Source organism: Petromyzon marinus, chromosome 74, assembly GCF_048934315.1.
Source record: "Petromyzon marinus isolate PM22_M1 ecotype Great Lakes invasive population chromosome 74, UKy_Petmar_22M1.pri1.0, whole genome shotgun sequence".
NCBI classification, from domain to species: Eukaryota; Metazoa; Chordata; class Hyperoartia; order Petromyzontiformes; family Petromyzontidae; genus Petromyzon; species Petromyzon marinus.
This window is the reverse complement of record NC_133740.1, coordinates 1,796,186-1,821,342: the sequence shown is the minus strand read 5'-3', so window position 1 is coordinate 1,821,342 and position 25,157 is coordinate 1,796,186. Positions and strand designations below refer to the sequence as shown.

The 25,157-nt window shown below is 43.8% G+C and overlaps 1 long non-coding RNA gene across 1 annotated transcript in view; it reads left to right on the top strand.

The window, feature by feature from the left end:
• The window catches only part of LOC142907046 (uncharacterized), a 358,191-nt gene that overhangs the window by 118,113 nt on the left and 214,921 nt on the right, over positions 1–25,157 (top strand). The window lies entirely within an intron of this gene.

Genomic DNA, 25,157 nt, shown 5'->3' with positions numbered 1-25,157 from the left:
AAAAATGGTAAAAAAGTGGTTGTAAAAGTGAAAAAAATTGGCTGGTAAAAAAGGTAAATGGCCATCTAAAAAAGTGACCAGTTAAAAAAGAGTGGCCATTAAAAAAGTGGCCGACCAAGTAATAATTGGCCCATAAAAAGACCAGTAAAAAAAAATTGGCCAGTTAAAGAATGTGAAAATCAAAAAAATTACCGGTAAAAAAAAAAATAGCGATTAAAAAGATAAGTGGCCATCAAAAAAAGTGACTGGTTAAAAAAGAGTGGCCATTAAAGAAAAAAATGACTGGTAAAAAAAGTGGTCGTAAAAAAGTGAAAAAATTGGCTGGTAAAAGAGATAAATGGCCATCTAAAAAAGTGATCAGTTAAAAAAGTGTCCATTAAAAAAAAGTGGTTGACCAAAAAAATCATTGGCCCATAATAAAAGATCAGTCAAGAAAAATTGGCCAGTAAAAGAATTTGGCCATAAAAAAGTGACCAGTAAAAAAAGAGTGGCCATTAAAAAAAGTGGCCGACCAAGTAATAATTGGCCCATAAAAAAGACCAGTCCAAAAAAATTGGCCAGTAACAGAATGTGGCCATCAAAAAAAATTCCGGTAAAAAAGTGGCCTTTAAAAAAAGTGGCCATCAAAAAAAGTGACTGGTTAAAAAAGAGTGGCCATTAAAGTTTCTTGCACTAAAGACGAATTACCTAAATTATCAACAGAAGGTGTATATCAGATTAATTGCTTTTGTGGCAGATGCTATATTGGACAGACGGGACGCAACATCAGCATAAGACTGAAAGAACACCAAAGAAATATTAAATTATCTCAAACACAACTGTCGGCAGTGGCAGAACATGCTTGTCAACAAGAACACTCAATTGATTTTGATAACGTTGAAGTGTTGTGTAATACTAATGATTACTGGCAAAGATTAATTATAGAATCCATTGAAATTGAGAGAAATAGAAATAACTTTAATCGCTCTGATAGCTATAGGCTTTTTGCGGCTTGGAAGCGTATTATTAAATAATACATATTTCATTTCCTTATAGGGGAAACACATCCTAATTAATGGATTACTAATGTAGAGTATATTCACAATAACACACATTACAACTCATTACTAATCATAACCATTGACTGATTACCAATCGATTATATAATTACTGCAAATGAATGAGTTAAATGATGATGCCACCCTTCTGCTCTATTTAAGACCGGGAGCAAGTGAGGGCTTTACCATTCTGGCGAATTGCCCGATGATGCTGGATGTAATTACCAGCGAAACGTCGTATTCAAACTGTAAATGTTGTGGATTCACTCTTCAACACACCGGTGGGCTAAAGTAGTGAACTAATTGTCTTTTGTCAACGTGACACTTTTTTTGCTGATTGGCCCTGTCGGGTGGTGGAGGGTTATGACACATTTATAAATAACGCGATCTAAGCCAAACACCTTTATTATGAATAATATTGGTCACAAAAGCCTACATGTTAAACCAATTGAAGAAAAAATTGACTGGTAAAAAAAGTCTTAAAAGTGAAAAAAATTGGCCGGTAAAAAAGGTAAATGGCCATTTAAAAAAGTGACCGGTAAAAAATAGAGTGGCCATTAAAAAAAAGTGGCCGACCAAGTAATAATTGGCCCATAAAAAAGACCAGTCAAAAAAAAGTGGCCAGTAAAAGAATGTGGAAATGAAAAAAATTACCGGCAAAAAAATAATAGCCGTTAAAAAAGATAAGTGGCCATCAAAAAAAGTGACTGGGTAAAAAAGAATGGCCATTAAAGAAAAAAATGACTGGTAAAAAAAGTGGTCATGAAAGTGAAAAAAATGGCCGGTAAAAAAGGTAAATGGCCATCTAAAAAAGTGACCGGTAAAAAAAGAGTGGCCATTAAAAAAAAGTGGCCGACCAAGTAATAATTGTCCCTTAAAAAAGTGGAAAAATTGGCCGGTAAAAGAGATAAATGGCCATCTAAAAAGTGATTGGTTAAAAAAGAGTGGTCATTAAAGTATCTTGAACTAAAGACGAATTACCTAAATTATCAACAGAAGGTGTATATCAGATTAATTGCTTTTGTGGCAGATGCTATATTGGACAGACGGGACGTAAAATCAGCATAAGACTGAAAGAACACCAAAGAAATATTAAATTATCTCAAAAACAACTGTCGGCAGTGGCAGAACATGCTTGTCAACAAGGACACTCAATTTATTTTTATAACGTTGAAGTGTTGTTTAATACTTATTATTTCTATCAAAGATTAATTAGAGAATCCATTGAAATTGAGAGAAATAGAAATAACTTTAATCGGGCTGAGAGCTATAGGCTTTGTACGGCTTTTAAGCGTATTATTAAATAATACATATTACAATTCCTCATAAGGGAAGCACATACTAATTATCGGATTACTAACGTAGCGTATATTCACAATAACACACATTACAACTCATTACTAATCATAACCATTGACTGATTACTAATCGATTATAGAATTACTGCACCTGAATGAGTTAAATGATGATGTCACCCTGCTGCTCTATTTAAAACCAGGAGCAAGTGAGGGCTTTACCATTCTGGCGAATTGCCCGATGATGCTGGATGTAATTACCAGCGAAACGTCGTATTCAAACTGTAAATGTTGTGGATTCACTCTTCAACACACCGGTGGGCTAAAGTAGTGAGCTAATTGTCTTTTGTAAACGTGACACTTTTTTTGCTGATTGGCCGTGTCGGGTGGTGGAGGGTTACGACACATTTATAAATAACACGATCTAACCCAAAAACCTTGATTATGAATAATATTGGTCACGAAAGCCTACGTGTTAAACCAATTAAAGAAAAAATTGACTGGTAAAAAAAAGAAGTGGTCATAAAAAAGTAAAAAAAAATTGGCCGGTAAAAAAGGTAAATGGCCATCTTAAAAAATGACCGGTTAAAAAAGAGTGGCCATTAAAGAAAAAATTGACTGGTAAAAAAAAAGTGGTCATTAAAAAGTGAAAAAATTGGCCAGTAAAAGAGGTAAATGGCCATCTAAAAAAGTGACCGGTTAAAAAAGAGTGGCCATTAAAAAAAGTGGCCGACCAAAAAATAATTGGCCCATATAAAAGACAAGTAAAAAAAAATTAGCCAGTAAAAGAATGTGGCCACCAAAAAAAATTACCGGTTTAAAAAGAAAGTGGCTATTAAAAAAAAGTGGCCATCTAAAAAAGTGACTGGTTAAAAAAGAGTGGCCATTAAAGTATCTTGCACTATAGACGAATTACGTAAATTATCAACAGAAGGTGTATATCAGATTAATTGCTTTTGTGGCAGATGCTATATTGGACAGACGGGACGCAACATTAGCATAAGACTGAAAGAACACCAAAGAAATATTAAATTATCTCAAACACAACTGTCGGCAGTGGCAGAACATGCTTGTCAACAAGGACACTCAAATGATTTTGATAACGTTGAAGTGTTGTGTAATACTAATTATTACTGGCAAAGAGTAATTAGAGAATCCATTGAAATTGAGAGAAATAGAAATAACTTTAATCGGGCTGATAGCTATAGGCTTTGTGCGGCTTTTAAGCATATTATTAAATAATACATATTACAATTCCTCATAAGGGAAACACATACTAATTATCGGATTACTAACGTAGCGTATATTCACAATAACACACGTTACAACTCATTACTAATCATAACCATTGACTTATTACTAATCGATTATAGAATTACTGCACCTGAATGAGTTAAATTATGACGTCACCCTGCTGCTCTATTTAAGACCAGGAGCAAGTGAGGGCTTTACCATTCTGGCGAATTGCCCGATGATGCTGGATGTAATTACCAGCGAAACGTCGTATTCAAACTGTAAATGTTGTGGATTCACTCTTCAACACACCGGTGGGCTAAAGTAGTGAACTAATTGTCTTTTATCAATGTGACACTTGTTTTGCTGATTGGCCGTGTCAGGCAGTGGAGGGTTATGACACATTTATAAATAACACGATCTAAGCCAAAAACATTTATTATGAATAATATTGGTCGCGAAAGCCTACGTGTCAAACCAATTAAAGAAAAAATTGACTGGTAAAAAAAAGGAGTGGTCATAAAAAAAGTGAAAAAAATTGGCCGGTAAAAAAGGTAAATGGCCATCTAAAAAAGTGACCGTTTAAAAAAGAGTGGCCATTAAAGAAAAAATTGACTGGTAAAAAAAAGTTGTCATAAAAAAGTGAAAAAAATGGCCGGTAAAAGAGATAAATGGCCATAAAAAAGTGACTGGTTAAAAAAGAGTGGCCTTTAAAGAAAAAATTGACTGGTAAAGAAAAAGTGGTCATAAAAGTGAAAAAAATTGGCCGGTAAAAAAGGTAAATGTCCATCTAAAAAAGTGACCGGTTAAAAAAGAGTAGCCATTAAAAAAGTTTCCGACCAAAAAATAATTGGCCCATAAAAAAAGACCAGTAAAAAAAAATTGGCCAGTAAAAGAATGTGGCCATCAAAAAACATTACCGGTTAAAAAAAGTGGCCTTTAAAGAAAAAGTGGCCATCAAAAAAAGTGACTGGTTAAAAAAAGAGTGGCCATTAAAAAAAGTGGTCGACCAAGTAATAATTGGCCCATAAAAAGACCAGTCAAAAAAAATTGGCCAGTAAAAGAATGTGGAAATAAAAAAAAATTACCGGTAAAAAACGTCATTAACAAAGATCAGTGGCCAGCAAAAAAAGTGCTTGGTTAAAAAAAGTGGCCATTAAAGAAAAAATTGACTGGTATAGAAAAAAAATTGGTCATAAAAAAGTGACTGGGTAAAAAAGAATGGCCATTAAAGAAAAAAATGGTAAAAAAGTGGTCGTAAAAGTGAAAAAAATTGGCTGGTAAAAAAGGTAAATGGCCATCTAAAAAAGTGACCAGTTAAAAAAGAGTGGCCATTAAAAAAGTGGCCGACCAAGTAATAATTGGCCCATAAAAAAGACCAGTAAAAAAAAATTGGCCAGTTAAAGAATGTGAAAATCAAAAAAATTACCGGTAAAAAAAAAAATAGCGATTAAAAAGATAAGTGGCCATCAAAAAAAGTGACTGGTTAAAAAAGAGTGGCCATTAAAGAAAAAATTGACTGGTAAAAAAAGTGGTCATAAAAAAGTGAAAAAATTGGCTGGTAAAAGAGATAAATGGCCATCTAAAAAAGTGATCAGTTAAAAAAGTGTCCATTAAAAAAAGTGGTTGACCAAAAAAATCATTGGCCCATAATAAAAGATCAGTCAAGAAAAATTGGCCAGTAAAAGAATTTGGCCATAAAAAAAGTGACCGGTAAAAAAAGAGTGGCCATTAAAAAAAGTGGCCGACCAAGTAATAATTAGCCCATAAAAAAGACCAGTCCCAAAAAATTGGCCAGTAACAGAATGTGGCCATCAAAAAAAATTCCGGTAAAAAAGTGGCCTTTAAAAAAAGTGGCCATCAAAAAAAGTGACTGGTTAAAAAAGAGTGGCCATTAAAGTATCTTGCACTAAAGACGAATTACCTAAATTATCAACAGAAGGTGTATATCAGATTACTTGCTTTTGTGGCAGATGCTATATTGGACAGACGGGACGCAACATCAGCATAAGACTGAAAGAACACCAAAGAAATATTAAATTATCTCAAACACAACTGTCGGCAGTGGCAGAACATGCTTGTCAACAAGAACACTCAATTGATTTTGATAACGTTGAAGTGTTGTGTAATACTAATGATTACTGGCAAAGATTAATTAGAGAATCCATTGAAATTGAGAGAAATAGAAATAACTTTAATCGCTCTGATAGCTATAGGCTTTTTGCGGCTTGGAAGCGTATTATTAAATAATACATATTTCATTTCCTTATAGGGGAAACACATACTAATTAATGGATTACTAATGTAGAGTATATTCACAATAACACACATTACAACTCATTACTAATCATAACCATTGACTGATTACCAATCGATTATATAATTACTGCAAATGAATGAGTTAAATGATGATGCCACCCTTCTGCTCTATTTAAGACCGGGAGCAAGTGAGGGCTTTACCATTCTGGCGAATTGCCCGATGATGCTGGATGTAATTACCAGCGAAACGTCGTATTCAAACTGTAAATGTTGTGGATTCAGTCTTCAACACACCGGTGGGCTAAAGTAGTGAACTAATTGTCTTTTGTCAACGTGACATTTTTTTTGCTGATTGGCCCTGTCGGGTGGTGGAGGGTTATGACACATTTATAAATAACGCGATCTAAGCCAAAAACCTTTATTATGAATAATATTGGTCACAAAAGCCTACATGTTAAACCAATTGAAGAAAAAATTGACTGGTAAAAAAAGTCTTAAAAGTGAAAAAAATTGGCCGGTAAAAAAGGTAAATGGCCATCTAAAAAAGTGACCGGTAAAAAATAGAGTGGCCATTAAAAAAAAGTGGCCGACCAAGTAATAATTGGCCCATAAAAAAGACCAGTCAAAAAAAAGTGGCCAGTAAAAGAATGTGGAAATGAAAAAAATTACCGGCAAAAAAATAATAGCCGTTAAAAAAGATAAGTGGCCATCAAAAAAAGTGACTGGGTAAAAAAGAATGGCCATTAAAGAAAAAAATGACTGGTAAAAAAAAGTGGTCATAAAAGTGAAAAAAATGGCCGGTAAAAAAGGTAAATGGCCATCTAAAAAAGTGACCGGTAAAAAAAGAGTGGCCATTAAAAAAAAGTGGCCGACCAAGTAATAATTGGCCCATAAAAAAGTGGAAAAATTGGCCGGTAAAAGAGATAAATGGCCATCTAAAAAAGTGATTGGTTAAAAAAGAGTGGTCATTAAAGTATCTTGAACTAAAGACGAATTACCTAAATTATCGACAGAAGGTGTATATCAGATTAATTGCTTTTGTGGCAGATGCTATATTGGACAGACGGGACGTAAAATCAGCATAAGACTGAAAGAACACCAAAGAAATATTAAATTATCTCAAACACAACTGTCGGCAGTGGCAGAACATGCTTGTCAACAAGGACACTCAATTTATTTTGATAACGTTGAAGTGTTGTTTAATACTTATTATTTCTGTCAAAGATTAATTAGAGAATCCATTGAAATTGAGAGAAATAGAAATAACTTTAATTGGGCTGAGAGCTATAGGCTTTGTACGGCTTTTAAGCGTATTATTAAATAATACATATTACAATTCCTCATAAGGGAAGCACATACTAATTATCGGATTACTAACGTAGCGTATATTCACAATAACACACATTACAACTCATTACTAATCATAACCATTGACTGATTACTAATCGATTATAGAATTACTGCACCTGAATGAGTTAAATGATGATGTCACCCTGCTGCTCTATTTAAAACCAGGAGCAAGTGAGGGCTTTACCATTCTGGCGAATTGCCCGATGATGCTGGATGTAATTACCAGCGAAACGTCGTATTCAAACTGTAAATGTTGTGGATTCACTCTTCAACACACCGGTGGGCTAAAGTAGTGAGCTAATTGTCTTTTGTAAACGTGACACTTTTTTTGCTGATTGGCCGTGTCGGGTGGTGGAGGGTTACGACACATTTATAAATAACACGATCTAACCCAAAAACCTTCATTATGAATAATATTGGTCACGAAAGCCTACGTGTTAAACCAATTAAAGAAAAAATTGACTGGTAAAAAAAGAAGTGGTCCATAAAAAAGTTAAAAAAAATTGGCCGGTAAAAAAGGTAAATGGCCATCTTAAAAAATGACCGGTTAAAAAAGAGTGGCCATTAAAGAAAAAATTGACTGGTAAAAAAAAAGTGGTCATAAAAAAGTGAAAAATTGGCCAGTAAAAGAGGTAAATGGCCATCTAAAAAAGTGACCAATTAAAAAAGAGTGGCCATTAAAAAAAGTGGCCGACCAAAAAATAATTGGCCCATATAAAAGTCAAGTAAAAAAAATTAGCCAGTAAAAGATTGTGGCCACCAAAAAAAATTACCGGTTAAAAAAGAAAGTGGCTATTAAAAAAAGTGGCCATCTAAAAAAGTGACTGGTTAAAAAAGAGTGGCCATTAAAGTATCTTGCACTATAGACGAATTACCTAAATTATCAACAGAAGGTGTATATCAGATTAATTGCTTTTGTGGCAGATGCTATATTGGACAGACGGGACGCAACATTAGCATAAGACTGAAAGAACACCAAAGAAATATTAAATTATCTCAAACACAACTGTCGGCAGTGGCAGAACATGCTTGTCAACAAGGACACTCAATTGATTTTGATAACGTTGAAGTGTTGTGTAATACTAATTATTACTGGCAAAGATTAATTAGAGAATCCATTGAAATTGAGAGAAATAGAAATAACTTTTTCTTCTTTGGTTCTTTCGGTAAAGTCACGTAGAATGAGAATAAAATAATAAATTGATAAAATAAAATAACACAATAATATTCTCACGACGTTTCGGCCACAACACAAGCGGCCTTCATCAGGTGAAGGGGGCGAGACTGTCTGGTAGGACAGCGCTGGAGTGAGAGAGCCACGTTCAGATCACGGCTTTTAAGCTGTGTGAGAGGAACAAAGAGCCTTGACACAGGAATTAGCATAAAATTTAGCATTGAAATGGCTGAATGATTAGCTTGTGACTGGTCACAGAAATAGCTATGTTAAAAGTTAAAGCATACACATCCGCAGAGGCACCCATTGTTAAAAGGAATTAGCATAGAATTTAGCATTGAAATAGCTAAGTTAAGGCATACACATCCGCAGAGGCACCCCTTGACAATGGGATTAGCATAGAATTTAGCATTGAAATGGCTGAGTGATTCGCTTGTAACTGCTACAGAAATAGCTACGTTGAAGTCAGAGCATACACATTCACCGAGGCACTTAGTACAAATCAAACAGGAGAATTTAGCATTGAAATAACTAGGCGAATTTAGCATTGAAATAACTGGGTGATTTGCTAGTGACTGGTCACAGAAATTACTACACATCTGAGCTATTCACAGTACTATATAGTGAACCAATAAAAACTAAAATATAAATTACCTTCATGTTATCAATAAACTCTATATTCTCCAATCAGCTAAGCTACCAACCATAAGTCGTTATATATCACAATGCTATATGGCGAAAAAATGGGTGGATTCTTACCCTCAAATTTCCGTACCATGGATAGCTATGGGCCCCGTTCAGACGGACGAGTTCGTCCATGGTCGGAACAGAGGAGGGGGAGAGAGACAGCTGCGAGGCCCTAGTATGCTCCATGTTGTAAACCATACCATTAACCGTGGTGTGAGAGGTATTAAGAGGCAATGCTGGCGAAAGAGCTGCGGTCTGAAGGACATCGTAAAATTACAATTAATTAAGAACAGAAATGATTTAACACATCTTTCCAGTGGTTACTAAGCCTGAATCCATCTTCTCGGTTGAAATTGTCTCTGTGCTTGTATATGTGAATGGCCTCATGAACGAATCTCTCATGGTAGCCGGTTGGTTTGCAAAGAACCTCCGTCTTGGAGAAGTCAATGTCATGTGAGCCCACTGAATTGTAACAGTGGTCTGCCACGGCAGAGGAGTTCGTCTTACCGTGTTTCAAGTCTGCTTTATGTTCGCGGATGCGGTCCGAGATATGTCTTTTGGTTTCTCCAATGTAGCTACTACCACAGAGGCACTTTAGTTTGTAAACGCCTGGGTACTGTATGTCTGGAAGAGCATCTTTTACAGATGGAACTAAATCACGGATTTTGTGTACTGTGTTGAATCGGACCTGGATCTTGTGTTTATTCAGGATTTTGGAGATCTTTTTAGTGACCCCTGCAATGTAGGGTAAGGTGATGGTTTTGAGTGGCTCCACAAGAGGATCCTTCTTCATGACTGGAGTGATGGCTTTGCGGATTGTGTAGTCGGAGTAGCCATTAGCCCTGAGAGCCTGGTGTACGTGCTTGAGTTCACTGGTAATGTGTTCCTGGTCGGAAATGCATTGGGCTCTATGGTATAGAGTCTTGATGAGGCAGTTCTTCTGGGATGGATGGTGGTGGGAATCCGGTTTCAAGTAAGCATCTGTATGGGTAGCTTTCCTGTAGACAGAGTGGCTCATTGAACCATCATGTCTCCTTTTAATTAAGACATCCAGAAAGGGTAGTTTGCCATCTTTTTCGACCTCCATGGTAAATCTGATGGCTGGGTGTATGGAATTGATGTGGTCGCGGAATTGGTCTAGAGCAGGCTGGCCATGTGGCCAGATGACAAAGGTGTCATCAACGTACCTCTTCCATAAGGTCGGGCGTAGAGTGGCAGTCTGGATGGCGTCAGTTTCAAATTTTTCCATGAATACGTTGGCTACAACCGGAGATAGGGGGGAGCCCATTGGGGTGCCCTCAGTTTGTTTGTAGAAAGTTCCATTCCAGGTGAAGTATGTGTTGGTTAAGCAATGTCTCACCAGGGGGGGTACATCAGTATGCAGTCCTTGATGAACCAGGTCTTCAATGATAGTGATGGTGTCAGGTACCGGGACTTTGGTGAACAAGGACACCACATCAAAACTGACAAGCAGGTCGTTTGGGGACAGGGAAATGTCTTTGATTGTCGATACCAGGTGAGTAGAATTTAGTACCGCAGAGGTGGTTTTTCCAGTGAAAGGTCGCAGTATATCAGCCAGAAAACGTGCCAGTTTGTAGGTGGGGGAGCTGATAGTAGAGACAATGGGACGAAGGGGTGTATCTTCTTTGTGTATCTTTGGAAGGCCATATAATCTTGGTGGTCTGGCAGCAGAGGGTTTCAACGAGAACTGTTTGATCTCATCAATTAATGCTGTTGAATCAGAGATAATTTTGTTCGTTTTGGTGACCAGGCTGTTGGTGGGATCTCTTTTTATTTTTGTATAGCTGCCATCGTTGAGTAGTTCTTGAATTTTGTTGTTATATTCTGTTTTGTCCATGATGACAGTGGCATTGCCTTTGTCGGCTGAGAGAACGACAATATCATCCCTCTTTTTTAATTGAGACAATTCAAAACGTTCGTCTTTGCTGATGTTGCTGGGTGGCAACTTAGCGTTTTTGAGGGTTGCAGCGATTTCAGATCTTGCTACGTCTGCAGAGATGTGACTCAAGCCCTTGAGTGCAACGTCAACATGGGCAATGATATCATTAACCGGTAAGTGTCTCGGTGTGACAGCAAAGTTTAGACCTTTAGCTAAAACGGATTTCAGACCATCAGAAATGGAACTGTTACTGCGATTAATTACGACTTTGTTGACGTCTATCTTTTCGGTGTGTGGATCCGATTTTTTGCTGGAGAGGTGATTGAATTTGGAAATCAAATTGTCCCTACATTTGTTCGACATAGTGGCAGCCGAAGAGGTAGTCATATTGTCTACATGTTCCCAATCCGATGTAGACATTGTTGCTGTCAATTTTAAGTGTGATTTGTAGAGTGTCTTGTCTAACTGATCGAGTTCGGTGCGTGTAAGTCTGATTTTTTCCGAGATAAGAGCGAAGCTAGTTCTAGCTAGAATTCGTTTTGCATTGAGAGAAGTTGCAACAGCAGAGGTTAGTGTAAATGCGGTTGGTATTACCTTAGAGTCGCGGCATCTCTTCAGAAAGGTGAGAGACTCGATTAGTTGAGCCTTCTTATCCCGAAGTCTGTTGAATGATCTTAAGGAGGTACGTTGATGACACCTTTGTCATCTGGCCACATGGCCAGCCTGCTCTAGACCAATTCCGCGACCACATCAATTCCATACACCCAGCCATCAGATTTACCATGGAGGTCGAAAAAGATGGCAAACTACCCTTTCTGGATGTCTTAATTAAAAGGAGACATGATGGTTCAATGAGCCACTCTGTCTACAGGAAAGCTACCCATACAGATGCTTACTTGAAACCGGATTCCCACCACCATCCATCCCAGAAGAACTGCCTCATCAAGACTCTATACCATAGAGCCCAATGCATTTCCGACCAGGAACACATTACCAGTGAACTCAAGCACGTACACCAGGCTCTCAGGGCTAATGGCTACTCCGACTACACAATCCGCAAAGCCATCACTCCAGTCATGAAGAAGGATCCTCTTGTGGAGCCACTCAAAACCATCACCTTACCCTACATTGCAGGGGTCACTAAAAAGATCTCCAAAATCCTGAATAAACACAAGATCCAGGTCCGATTCAACACAGTACACAAAATCCGTGATTTAGTTCCATCTGTAAAAGATGCTCTTCCAGACATACAGTACCCAGGCGTTTACAAACTAAAGTGCCTCTGTGGTAGTAGCTACATTGGAGAAACCAAAAGACATATCTCGGACCGCATCCGCGAACATAAAGCAGACTTGAAACACGGTAAGACGAACTCCTCTGCCGTGGCAGACCACTGTTACAATTCAGTGGGCTCACATGACATTGACTTCTCCAAGACGGAGGTTCTTTGCAAACCAACCGGCTACCATGAGAGATTCGTTCATGAGGCCATTCACATATACAAGCACAGAGACAATTTCAACCGAGAAGATGGATTCAGGCTTAGTAACCACTGGAAAGATGTGTTAAATCATTTCTGTTCTTAATTAATTGTAATTTTACGATGTCCTTCAGACCGCAGCTCTTTCGCCAGCATTGCCTCTTAATACCTCTCACACCACGGTTAATGGTATGGTTTACAACATGGAGCATACTAGGGCCTCGCAGCTGTCTCTCTCCCCCTCCTCTGTTCCGACCATGGACGAACTCGTCCGTCTGAACGGGGCCCATAGCTATCCATGGTACGGAAATTTGAGGGTAAGAATCCACCCATTTTTTCGCCATATAGCATTGTGATATATAACGACTTATGGTTGGTAGCTTAGCTGATTGGAGAATATAGAGTTTATTGATAACATGAAGGTAATTTATATTTTAGTTTTTATTGGTTCACTATATAGTACTGTGAATAGCTCAGATGTGTAGTAATTTCTGTGACCAGTCACTAGCAAATCACCCAGTTATTTCAATGCTAAATTCGCCTAGTTATTTCAATGCTAAATTCTCCTGTTTGATTTGTACTAAGTGCCTCGGTGAATGTGTATGCTCTGACTTCAACGTAGCTATTTCTGTAGCAGTTACAAGCGAATCACTCAGCCATTTCAATGCTAAATTCTATGCTAATCCCATTGTCAAGGGGTGCCTCTGCGGATGTGTATGCCTTAACTTAGCTATTTCAATGCTAAATTCTATGCTAATTCCTTTTAACAATGGGTGCCTCTGCGGATGTGTATGCTTTAACTTTTAACATAGCTATTTCTGTGACCAGTCACAAGCTAATCATTCAGCCATTTCAATGCTAAATTTTATGCTAATTCCTGTGTCAAGGCTCTTTGTTCCTCTCACACAGCTTAAAAGCCGTGATCTGAACGTGGCTCTCTCACTCCAGCGCTGTCCTACCAGACAGTCTCGCCCCCTTCACCTGATGAAGGCCGCTTGTGTTGTGGCCGAAACGTCGTGAGAATATTATTGTGTTATTTTATTTTATCAATTTATTATTTTATTCTCATTCTACGTGACTTTACCGAAAGAACCAAAGAAGATGAATCATTGCAGTCACGAAAGCTTTAAATCGAGAAATAACTTTAATCGGGCTGATAGCTATAGGCTTTGTGCGGCTTTTAAGCGTATTATTAAATAATACATATTACAATTCCTCATAAGGGAAACACATACTAATTATCGGATTACTAACGTAGCGTATATTCACAATAACACACGTTACAACTCATTACTAATCATAACCATTGACTGATTACTAATCGATTATAGAATTACTGCACCTGAATGAGTTAAATTATGACGTCACCCTGCTGCTCTATTTAAGACCAGGAGCAAGTGAGGGCTTTACCATTCTGGCGAATTGCCCGATGATGCTGGATGTAATTACCAGCGAAACGTCGTATTCAAACTGTAAATGTTGTGGATTCACTCTTCAACACACCGGTGGGCTAAAGTAGTGAACTAATTGTCTTTTATCAATGTGACACTTTTTTTGCTGATTGGCCGTGTCAGGCAGTGGAGGGTTATGACACATTTATAAATAACACGATCTAACCCAAAAACATTTATTATGAATAATATTGTTCGCGAAAGCCTACGTGTCAAACCAATTAAAGAAAAAATTGACTGGTAAAAAAAAGGAGTGGTCATAAAAAAAGTGAAAAAAATTGGCCGGTAAAAAAGGTAAATGGCCATCTAAAAAAGTGACCGGTTAAAAAAGAGTAGCCATTAAAAAAGTTTCCGACCAAAAAATAATTGGCCCATAAAAAAAGACCAGTAAAAAAATTGGCCAGTAAAAGAATGTGGCCATAAAAAAACATTACCGGTTAAAAAAAGTGGCCATTAAAGAAAAAGTGGCCATCAAAAAAAGTGACTGGTTAAAAAAAGAGTGGCCATTAAAAAAAGTGGTCGACCAAGTAATAATTGGCCCATAAAAAGACCAGTCAAAAAAAATTGGCCAGTAAAAGTATGTGGAAATAAAAAAAAATACCGGTAAAAAACGTCATTAACAAAGATCAGTGGCCAGCAAAAAAAGTGCTTGGTTAAAAAAAAGTGGCCATTAAAGAAAACATTGACTGGTATAGAAAAAAAATTGGTCATAAAAAAGTGACTGGGTAAAAAAGAATGGCCATTAAAGAAAAAAATGGTAAAAAAGTGGTCGTAAAGTGAAAAAAATTGGCTGGTAAAAAAGGTAAATGGCCATCTAAAAAAGTGACCGGTTAAAAAAGAGTGGCCATTAAAAAAGTGGCCGACCAAGTAATAATTGGCCCATAAAAAAGACCAGTAAAAAAAAATTGGCCAGTTAAAGAATGTGAAAATCAAAAGAATTACCGGTAAAAAAAAAAATAGCGATTAAAAAGATAAGTGGCCATCAAAAAAAGTGACTGGTTAAAAAAGAGTGGCCATTAAAGAAAAAATTGACTGGTAAAAAAAGTGCTCATAAAAAAGTGAAAAAATTGGCTGGTAAAAGAGATAAATGGCCATCTAAAAAAGTGATCAGTTAAAAAAGTGTCCATTAAAAAAAAGTGGTTGACCAAAAAAATCATTGGCCCATAATAAAAGATCAGTCAAGAAAAATTGGCCAGTAAAAGAATTTGGCCATAAAAAAAGTGACCGGTAAAAAAAGAGTGGCCATTAAAAAAAGTGGCCGACCAAGTAATAATTGGCCCATAAAAAAGACCAGTCCAAAAAAATTGGCCAGTAACAGAATGTGGCCATCAAAAAAAATTCCGGTAAAAAAAGTGGCCTTTAAAAAAAGTGGCCATCAAAAAAAGTGACTGGTTAAAAAAGAGTGGCCATTAAAGTATCTTGCACTAAAGACGAATTACCTAAATTATCAACAGAAGGTGTATATCAGATTAATTGCTTTTGTGGCAGATGCTATATTGGACAGACGGGACGCAACATCAGCATAAGACTGAAAGAACACCAAAGAAATATTAAATTATCTCAAACACAACTGTCGGCAGTGGCAGAACATGCTTGTCAACAAGAACACTCAATTGATTTTGATAACGTTGAAGTGTTGTGTAATACTAATGATTACTGGCAAAGATTAATTAGAGAATCCATTGAAATTGAGAGAAATAGAAATAACTTTAATCGCTCTGATAGCTATAGGCTTTTTGCGGCTTGGAAGCGTATTATTAAATAATACATATTTCATTTCCTTATAGGGGAAACACATCCTAATTAATGGATTACTAATGTAGAGTATATTCACAATAACACACATTACAACTCATTACTAATCATAACCATTGACTGATTACCAATCGATTATATAATTACTGCAAATGAATGAGTTAAATGATGATGCCACCCTTCTGCTCTATTTAAGACCGGGAGCAAGTGAGGGCTTTACCATTCTGGCGAATTGCCCGATGATGCTGGATGTAATTACCAGCGAAACGTCGTATTCAAACTGTAAATGTTGTGGATTCACTCTTCAACACACCGGTGGGCTAAAGTAGTGAACTAATTGTCTTTTGTCAACGTGACACTTTTTTTGCTGATTGGCCCTGTCGGGTGGTGGAGGGTTATGACACATTTATAAATAACGCGATCTAAGCCAAAAACCTTTATTATGAATAATATTGGTCACAAAAGCCTACATGTTAAACCAATTGAAGAAAAAATTGACTGGTAATAAAAGTCTTAAAAGTGAAAAAAATTGGCCGGTAAAAAAGGTAAATGGCCATCTAAAAAAGTGACCGGTAAAAAATAGAGTGGCCATTAAAAAAAAGTGGCCGACCAAGTAATAATTGGCCCATAAAAAAGACCAGTCCAAAAAAAGTGGCCAGTAAAAGAATGTGGAAATAAAAAAAATTACCGGCAAAAAAATAATAGCCGTTAAAAAAGATAAGTGGCCATCAAAAAAAGTGACTGGGTAAAAAAGAATGGCCATTAAAGAAAAAAATGACTGGTAAAAAAAAGTGGTCATAAAAGTGAAAAAAATGGCCGGTAAAAAAGGTAAATGGCCATCTAAAAAAGTGACCGGTAAAAAAAGAGTGGCCATTAAAAAAAAGTGGCCGACCAAGTAATAATTGGCCCATAAAACGACCAGTCAAAAAAAATTGGCCAGTTAAAGAATGTGGCCATCAAAAAAAATTACCGGATAAAAAAAGTGCCCATTAAAAAAAATGTGGCCATCAAAAAAAGTGACTGGTTAAAAAAGAGTGACCATTAAAGAAAAAATTGACTGGTAAAAAAAAGTGGTCATAAATAAGTGAAAAAATTGGCCGGTAAAAGAGCTAAATGGCCATATAAAAAAGTGACCGGTTAAAAAAGTGTCCATTAAAAAAAGTGGCCGACCAAAAAATTATTTGCCCATAAAAAAAGACCTGTCAAAAAAAATTGTCCAGTTAAAGAATGTGGCCATCAAAAAAAATGCCCGTTAAAAAAAGTGGCCACTAAACAAAAGTGGCCATCAAAAAAAGCGACTGGTTAAAAAAGAGTTGCCATTTAAGAAAAAATTGACTGTTAAAAAAAAGTGGTCATAAAAGTGAAAAAATTTGGCCAGTAAAAAAGGTAAAGGGCCATCTAAAAAAGTACTCACCCCGGTGATGGGCCGGGGTGAGTAACGTGGCCCAAAGGTGAACGAGGGGGCACGGGGGGAGTAGCTGAGGATGTCTAGAGAGTTCCCGAAAGAGGCGTGGTTAAGGGCGGAGCCAGAGAGGGCACAGGTGCGGTGTAGCCTGGAACCGTCGGGAATATTCTGCAAGTAGGGCGCGGCTGAGGGTGGAGCCAGGCCGTGCCAAGAGAGCTAAAAGGGAAGCCCCGATCAGAGATCCAGGCTGTCTGCAGGTGAAGTGGAACCCCAGTGCTATGTCTACGTCTTCGTCTCCGTCTTCAACATCATGGGTCAGGCAGCACGTTGGCTGCTCTGACCCGATTATAGATATCCCGTATGCGAGAGAAATAGGTGTATTGTGGTCCGATGCGTAACAAGAGTGAGAATAGATGTATTTAGTCCTGTGTGTAACGGTGTTGCGTGAAGTGTAGAATAAACGTTGTTGCCTCTTAAATAGTGTCTCTGAATGACTCACTACACCATTATAAAATTGAACCTTATGGCGGGACTCCGGGGTCCCGAATGAACGGAAGTAAAATGGGAATTATTTATTTATTTTGATGACTCCGTCCCACCGCACACATACAGTGAGGGAAAAAAATATTTGATCCCCTGCTGATTTTGTACGTTTGCCCACTGACAAAGAAATGATCAGTCTATAATTTTAATGGTAGGTTTATTTGAACAGTGAGAGACAGACTAACAACAACAAAATCCAGAAAAACGCATGTCAAAAATGTTATAAATTGATTTGCATTTTAATGAGGGAAATAAGTATTTGACCTGCTCTCAATCAGAAAGATTTATGGCTCCCAGGTGTCTTTTATGCAGGTAACGAGCTGAGATTAGGAGCACATTCTTAAAGGGAGTGCTCCTAATCTCAGCTTGTTACATGTATAAAAGACACCTGTCCACAGAAGCAATCAATTAGATTCCAAACTCTCCACCATGGCCAAGACCAAAGAGCGCTCCAAGGATGTCAGGGACAAGATTGTAGACCTACACAAGGCTGGAATGGGCTACAAGACCATTGCCAAGCAGCTTGGTGAGAAGGTGACAACAGTTGGTGCGATTATTCGCAAATGGAAGAAACACAAAAGAACTGTCAATCTCCCTCGGTCTGGGGCTCCATGCAAGATCTCACCTCGTGGATTTGCAATGATCATGAGAACGGTGGGGAATCAGCCCAGAACTACACTAGAGGATCTTGTCAATTATCTGAAGGCAGCTGGGACTCTAGTCACCAAGAAAACAATTGGTAACACACTACGCCGTGAAGGACTGAAATCCTGCAGTGCCCACAAGATCCCCCTGCTCAAGAAAATACATATACATGCCCGTCTGAAGTTTGCCAATGAACATCTGAATGATTCAGAGGACAACTGGGTGAAAGTGTTGTGGTCAGATGAGACCAAAATGGAGCTCTTTGGAATCAACTCAACTCGCCGTGTTTGGAGGAGGAGGAATGCTGCCTATGACCTCAAGAACACCATCCCAACCGTCAAACATGGAGGTGGAAACATTATGCGTTGGGGGTGTTTTTCTGCTAAGTGGACAGGACAACTTCACCGCATCAAAGGGACGATGGACGGGGCCATGTACCGTCAAATCTTGGGTGAGAACCTCCTTCCCTCAGCGAGGGCATTGAAATGGGTCGTGGATGGGTATTCCAGCATGACAATGACCCAAAACACACGGCCAAGGCAACAAAGGAGTGGCTCAAGAAGAGGCACATTAAGGTCCTGGAGTGGCCTAGCCAGTCTCCAGACCCTAATCTCATAGAACATCTGTGGAGGGAGCTGAAGGTTCGAGTTGCCAAACGTCAGCCTCGAAACCTTAATGACTTGGAGAAAATCTGCAAAGAGGAGTGGGACAAAATCCCTCCTGAAATGTGTGCAAACCTGGTGGCCAACTACAAGAAACGTCTGATCTCTGTGATTGCCAACAAGGGTTTTGCCACCAAGTATTAAGTCATGTTTTGCAGAGGGGTCAAATACTTATTTCCCTCATTAAAATGCAAATCAATTTATAACATTTTTGACATGCGTTTTTCTGGATTTTGTTGTTATTCTGTCTCTCACTTTTCAAATAAACCTACCATTAAAATTATAGACTAATCATTTCTTTTTGATTTAAAACTTTCGTGGCTGCAATAATTCATATTCTTAGCTCTTTCGGTAAAGTCACGTTGAAGGGAAACAATAAAATAATTAAATATATATAAAACAATACAAATTCTCACGACGTTTAGGCCATAACACATACGGTCGTCATCAGGTGTGTCGGTTTGCATAAATTTAGTTATTTTTAAACGGTGTATTTATTTATAAAACAACGTCAGCGCCACGCACAGCGATTTGGCAGTTTATTTAGAAGGACTAGTCCATCTATGTTCTGAAAAGAGGAGGGGGGAGACGAAAAATTAATGTATGCTGTCTGAAAGCCACTGTAAGCGTGAACAATAAATTAAGACCTAAAATGGTTTATCAAATCTTTCCAATGATTGCTAAGCCAGAATCCATCTTCTCGGTTGAAATTGTCTCTGTGCTTGTATATGTGGATAGCCTCATGAACGAATCTCTCATGGTAGCCAAGACTTTGTATCATAGAGCCCAATGCATATCCGACCAGGAACACATAGGCAGTGAACTCAAGCACGTACACCAAGCTCTTAAGGCTAATGGTTACTCCGACTATACAATCCGCAAAGCTATCACTCAAACCATGAAGAAGGACCCTCTTGAGGAGCCTTTCAAAACCATCACTTTACCCTACATTGCGGGGATCACAAAAAAGATCTCCAAAATCTTGAATAAACACAAGATCCAGGTCCGTTTCAACACATTACATAAAATCCGTGATCTGGTTCTGTCTGTAAAAGATGTGATTCCGGACATACAGTACCCTGGTGTCTACAAACTAAGTTGCCTCTGTGGTAGTAGTTACATTGGAGAAACCAAACGCCATATCTCGGACCGCATTCGTGAACACAAAGCAAACCTTAAACACGGTAGGACCAACACCTCGGCCATGGCAGATCATTGACGGAGCAGCAGCAGCGGCAGCAACAACAGCAGCAGCAGCAACTGCAGCAACAGCCGCCGCAGCAGCTGCAGCTGCAACAGCAGCAGCAGCAACAACAGCAGCAGGAGCAACAGCCACAGCAGCTGCAGCAGCAGCCACAGCAGCTGCAGCTGCAGCAGCAGCAGCAACACCAGCAGCAGCAGCAACACCAGCGGCAGGGGCAGCGAGAGGACCTCGTCATCCAGGCAGCCGGCTGTGAAGTACCAATGCTCGAGGACGAGCAAGGCGGTTTCACCCCGGTCCAGCCCTAAAAGCGGAAGGCCAAAGCCGGACCAGCAGGAGCACAATACGTCGGGACCCCTTCAAAGCGGACGACGGTCGCCAGCGCCGACAGCGCGCCGGAGGGCCACGCGGACGGGGCGATGAGGAGCGACGACGACGAGCCCGAACTGCGGGACGAGACGGGCGACGACGGCGACCTCCGCCCGCCGGGCAGCGACGGGGCGGCGACGGAGTGGCCGGCGACCTCGGGCCCGGCTCCGGCCGCGCCGGAGCCGCGGGAGAGACCCGCCCCGAGCCGGGGGAGACCCCGGCCCCGGAGGGCACGATGGAGGCGATGAACACCGAGCTCCCTGAGAGTGCGCCCGCCAGCTCGGACGACGAGCAGGCGGAGTCCGACACCGACGACGAGGATGACGCGGGCGCGTGGGAATACACGGCCGGGGGCATCCGAGGCTTTCTGGAAAGCACCTTCGGGCAGTGGAATGTCCGGGTCGAGGACCACTTCCCCGACACAACGCGCTTCCTGAAAGTGGCGAAGGAGGCTTGCCGTGCCAATAGTGAAAGCATCCTCACCTCAAGGGAGATCTTCAGGGTGAGACCGATCATCCGGAAGCTGGAGGGGGCCCCGCCACTCCTACCCAACGCAAGAGGGCCGGTACCCTGTGAATAATCATCATGATGGCTGCAGGTGTTAGGATAGCCACGCTGAATTGCAACAGCGCCCGCAGCGACGCGAGATGGCACTGCGTGTGCTGCCTGCTCAGGGATCGGAAGGTCGACGTGGCCCTCCTACAGGAGACGCACCTCGACGACGCCCTGCAGGGCCGGCGACAACACCTCATGGACGGCCGGTCTTTTTTTAGCCATGGTGAGGACAACCGGGCAGGCGTCGCGATAGTTTTCGGCCCGAACTTCGTCCCCAGGGACGTGGCCTTCAAAGATATCGTGAAGGGCCACTTGATCTCAGTAGATTTTGCGCTCAACGGCGTTAGGATGCGGTGCTTTAGCGTGTACGCGCCGAGCAAGAGCCGCGGGAGGGGGCTCTTTTTCTCCGGCGCACTCCGGGACGCCCTGGAGGCATGCGATGGGGACGGGGTGTTGACGGTCGTGGGTGGGGACTTTAATTGCAGCTTTGACCCAGCCCTTGACCGGAACGGCGCCGAGCCTCACCCGGAGTCGGCTCGAGTGTGAGGGGACCTGGTGCGGCAGCTGGGGCTGCTGGATGCATGGCGGCTGCACCAGCCGACCCAGCGGCAGTACACGTGGTGCCGCTGCGACTTTCGGGGAAGGGTGAGCCTCGCCAGACTGGACAGGCTGTACGTGAGCGCCGCGGACGCCAACCTGCTCGGTGACAGCGAAATCATCCCGACTGGTTTCTCAGACCACCACATGGCGTCTGTGCAGCTGCGGGTCCCAAGGGAGAGCCGCTGTAGCACCTACTGGAGGCTCGACGTGCGGCTGCTTGAGGACCCGGCCTTCGCGGGGCTCTTCAGGGCCTGCTGGGTCAAATGGGTGGCCGCAAAGAGTGGATTCGGAAGCACCTCGCGGTGGTGGGAGCACACGAAGGCGCAGGTGCGGGCACTGTGCATGCAGTTCCGGGGTCACTGCGCCGCGGCCAGAGACGAGGCGGCCGAGCACCTGCAGGCAGAGCTGCTGCTCCTGGAGGCGGAGCTGGGTGCTGACCGGGACGCGCACGAGGACAAGGGCGGCGCGCTGCTGGAGAAGCAGCGGCTCTTTAGGGCCGTGACAGACCAGCAGGCACACCGCTCCTTCGTGCGCAAACGGATGCAGCACCTGGTCCACATGGACTCGCCCTCCAGGTTGTTTTATCGCCAGGCGCGAGAGCGCAAACCGGACACCAACAGGATTCTCTCGGGCCTGCTGACCCAGGAGGGGACGATGGCCACGACGGAGGACGAGATCGCCAGGGTCGCCAGGGGGTACTACGTCGAACTCTTCGGGGCACGGAGCGTGCAGGACGGGGCGGTCCGGGACTTGCTCGACGGGACCCCCGCGTTGGCGGACCCGGAGAGCGAGCGTCTGGAGGGCCCCATCACCCTGGAGGAGCTTCACGCCGCGATGCGGGGTCTATCGACCGGAAGGGCCCCGGGAATCGACGGCCTGCCGATCGAGTTTTACGCAGCCTTCTGGAAGGAGCTCGGCCCTCAGCTGCTGGAGGTGTTAGCGGAGAGCCTGAGGGAGGGGGAGCTCCCGCCGAGCTGCAGGAGGGCCGTCGTCATCCTGCTGCCAAAGAGGGGAGACCTGCGCCGAATGGAGAACTGGCGTCCGGTGTCCCTCCTGTGCGCCGATTACAGGGTGTTTGTGAAGGTGCTGGCCAACCGCCTCAAATCGGTGGTGGGTCAGCTGGTGCGGCCGGAACAAACCTATTGCGTCCCTGGCCAGTGCCTGCACGGCAACATAGGCACGGTCAGGGACGTGATCTCCTTGGCGGGGAGGGACGGCACGGATCTAGGCCTCCTCTTCCTCGACCAGGAGAAGGCATTCGACTGGATCAACCATGGATGCCTGGAGGATCTGCTCGCCTCGTACGGGTTCGGGCGGACTTTCCGGGCGCAGGTGCGGCTCCTGTACACGGGTGTGTCGAGCACGCTGAAAATCAACCAGCGGCTCGGCGCCCCTTTTTCCGTGGCGAGCGGGGTCAGGCAAGGGTGCCCGTTGTCGGGCCTCCTTTACTCCCTGGCGATCAAACCCCTCGTGCGCCGCCTGCAGCTCTCCCTGTCGGGGTACAGGGTGCCGGGCCCCGAGGCGGCGACCATCAGAGTGTCGGCGTACGCCGACGACCTGTGCGTCGTCGCAACGGACGCGCGCGACGTGGCCGCGGTGTGCCGGGCGGTGGAGGCGTACGAGGTGGCGTCCGGTGCCAAAATCAACTGGGGGAAGACCACGGCCCTGCGTCTGGGGCCGCGGGGCGCCGCGTGCCCGGTGCTCCTACCAGGAGGCGTCGCCTGGCAAACCGATGGCGTCAAGTACCTGGGCGTCCACCTCGGGAAGCCCCACGTCACGCGGGAGAACTGGACCGACCTACGGGACCGGTTCGAGGCCAGGCTGGCGGCGTGGGCGCGCTTCGCGCCGGCATTGTCTTTCAGGGGGCGGGTGCTGGTGGGCAACAACCTGGCGGCCGCGGTCCTCTGGCACAGGGCGAAGGCCCTCCAGCCCCCGGAGTGGCTGCTCGTGGTTGTGGTGCGCTCGCTCACCCGCTTTGCGTTGCAGGGCAAACATTGGTTGAGGCCGGGGGTCCTCCGCCTGCCGGTGGACGAGGGCGGTCAGGGCCTGGTGGACGTCACCACCAGGGTCCTGACCTTCCGACTCCAGACCGTGCGGCGGCTGCTGTACGGCGGGGAGGCCGCGCCCTGGGTGGCGCCCACCCTCGCCCTGCTGTGAGACACCGGTGGCGGCCTGGGCTATGGGCGCGAACTATTCCTGATGGACCTGGCCCAGGTGGACTACGGGAGACTGCCGGTTTTCCAGCGGAGCCTCCTGGACGCGCGGCAGCACGCTCGGGGAGTTTCTGCGCGAGCCCCTGTTCCACAACGGCCGCTTCGCGGGGATCCGGGAGGAGGCGGCGCTGGCCCGCCGCTTCGCCTCGGCGGGGTGCGGATGGTGGCGGACCTGGTGCGGGACCGCGGCGGGCACCCCACGTGGAAACCCGCGGCCGATATCAGCGGGGCGGCGGGGCTCCGCACCGTGCTGGCCGGGGCGAAGTTGTTGCGGGCGGCGCTCGAAGCGATGCGCCAGTCACGGCTGCGGCTGGACACGCCCGAGTTCTCCCCCCCCCACTCCCCCCCCCTCCCCCCACCCTCCCTCCTCCTCCCCCCATCCCCCCTCCCCCCTCCCTTCCCAGAGCTGAGCTTTGCGTGCGCCCGGCCCCCCGAGCGCGACGGTGGTGACTCCGGGTGGCTGCTGCGGCTCGCCGGCTGCCGGGACGTGGCCTTCCGGTGCGCGTGCAAGAAGACGCTGTACGAGTGCAGTATCAAGGCGCTGCACTGCCGCGAGCTGGGGGTGCTCCCGGATACGAAGTGGAGGGGCGTGCTCGCGCCGTCCGAGGACGCGGGCCCCCCAGTGGGGCCGGATTTACAGGCCCCCCATTGCAAGCGCTGCGGGGACCTGCGGTGGCGGCCGCTCCACTGGGCGCTGCCCTCGGCCGCGTGGCTCAGCCGAGTCACCCCGGGGGCGTCGGAGGAGTGCCCGTTTTGCGCCGAGCGGGAGGACCTAGAACACCTGTACCTAACCTGCCCGCGATTGGCACCGCTGTACCAGCTCCTCGGGGCCATCTCCAGGAAACTGGGGATGGCCTTCCGAAGGGGCTGGATGGTGCACCGGGCCCCCTATACAGCCGGCAAACGCCACGACCTGGTGAACTTTGCCTGCTCTCAGGCCAGGCTGGCGGTTTATATGTCGCGAAAGAGGAAGCTGCAGGGCGCCGCGGACAGCGGCTGTTCGGCGGTGGCGACGCTGCGGGGCCTGGTGAGGGCGAAGTTGCGACTGGAACACGAGTACCTCGCCTTCGCCAGGGCCGCAGACGGGAACGCGGAGTTCAGCGCGCGGTGGGCCCCTGCCATCAGTGCAGCAATATTCAGTACATGGTTGTAATGTACTTCTATAGCCCCCGGCCACCAGTGCAGCAATATTCAATACATGGTTGTAATGCACTTCTATAGCCCCCTGCCATCAGTGCAGCAATATTCAGTACATGGTTGTAATGTACTTCTATAGCCCCCTGCCATCAGTGCAGCAATATTCAGTACGTGGTTGTAATGCACTTCTATAGCCCCCTGCCACC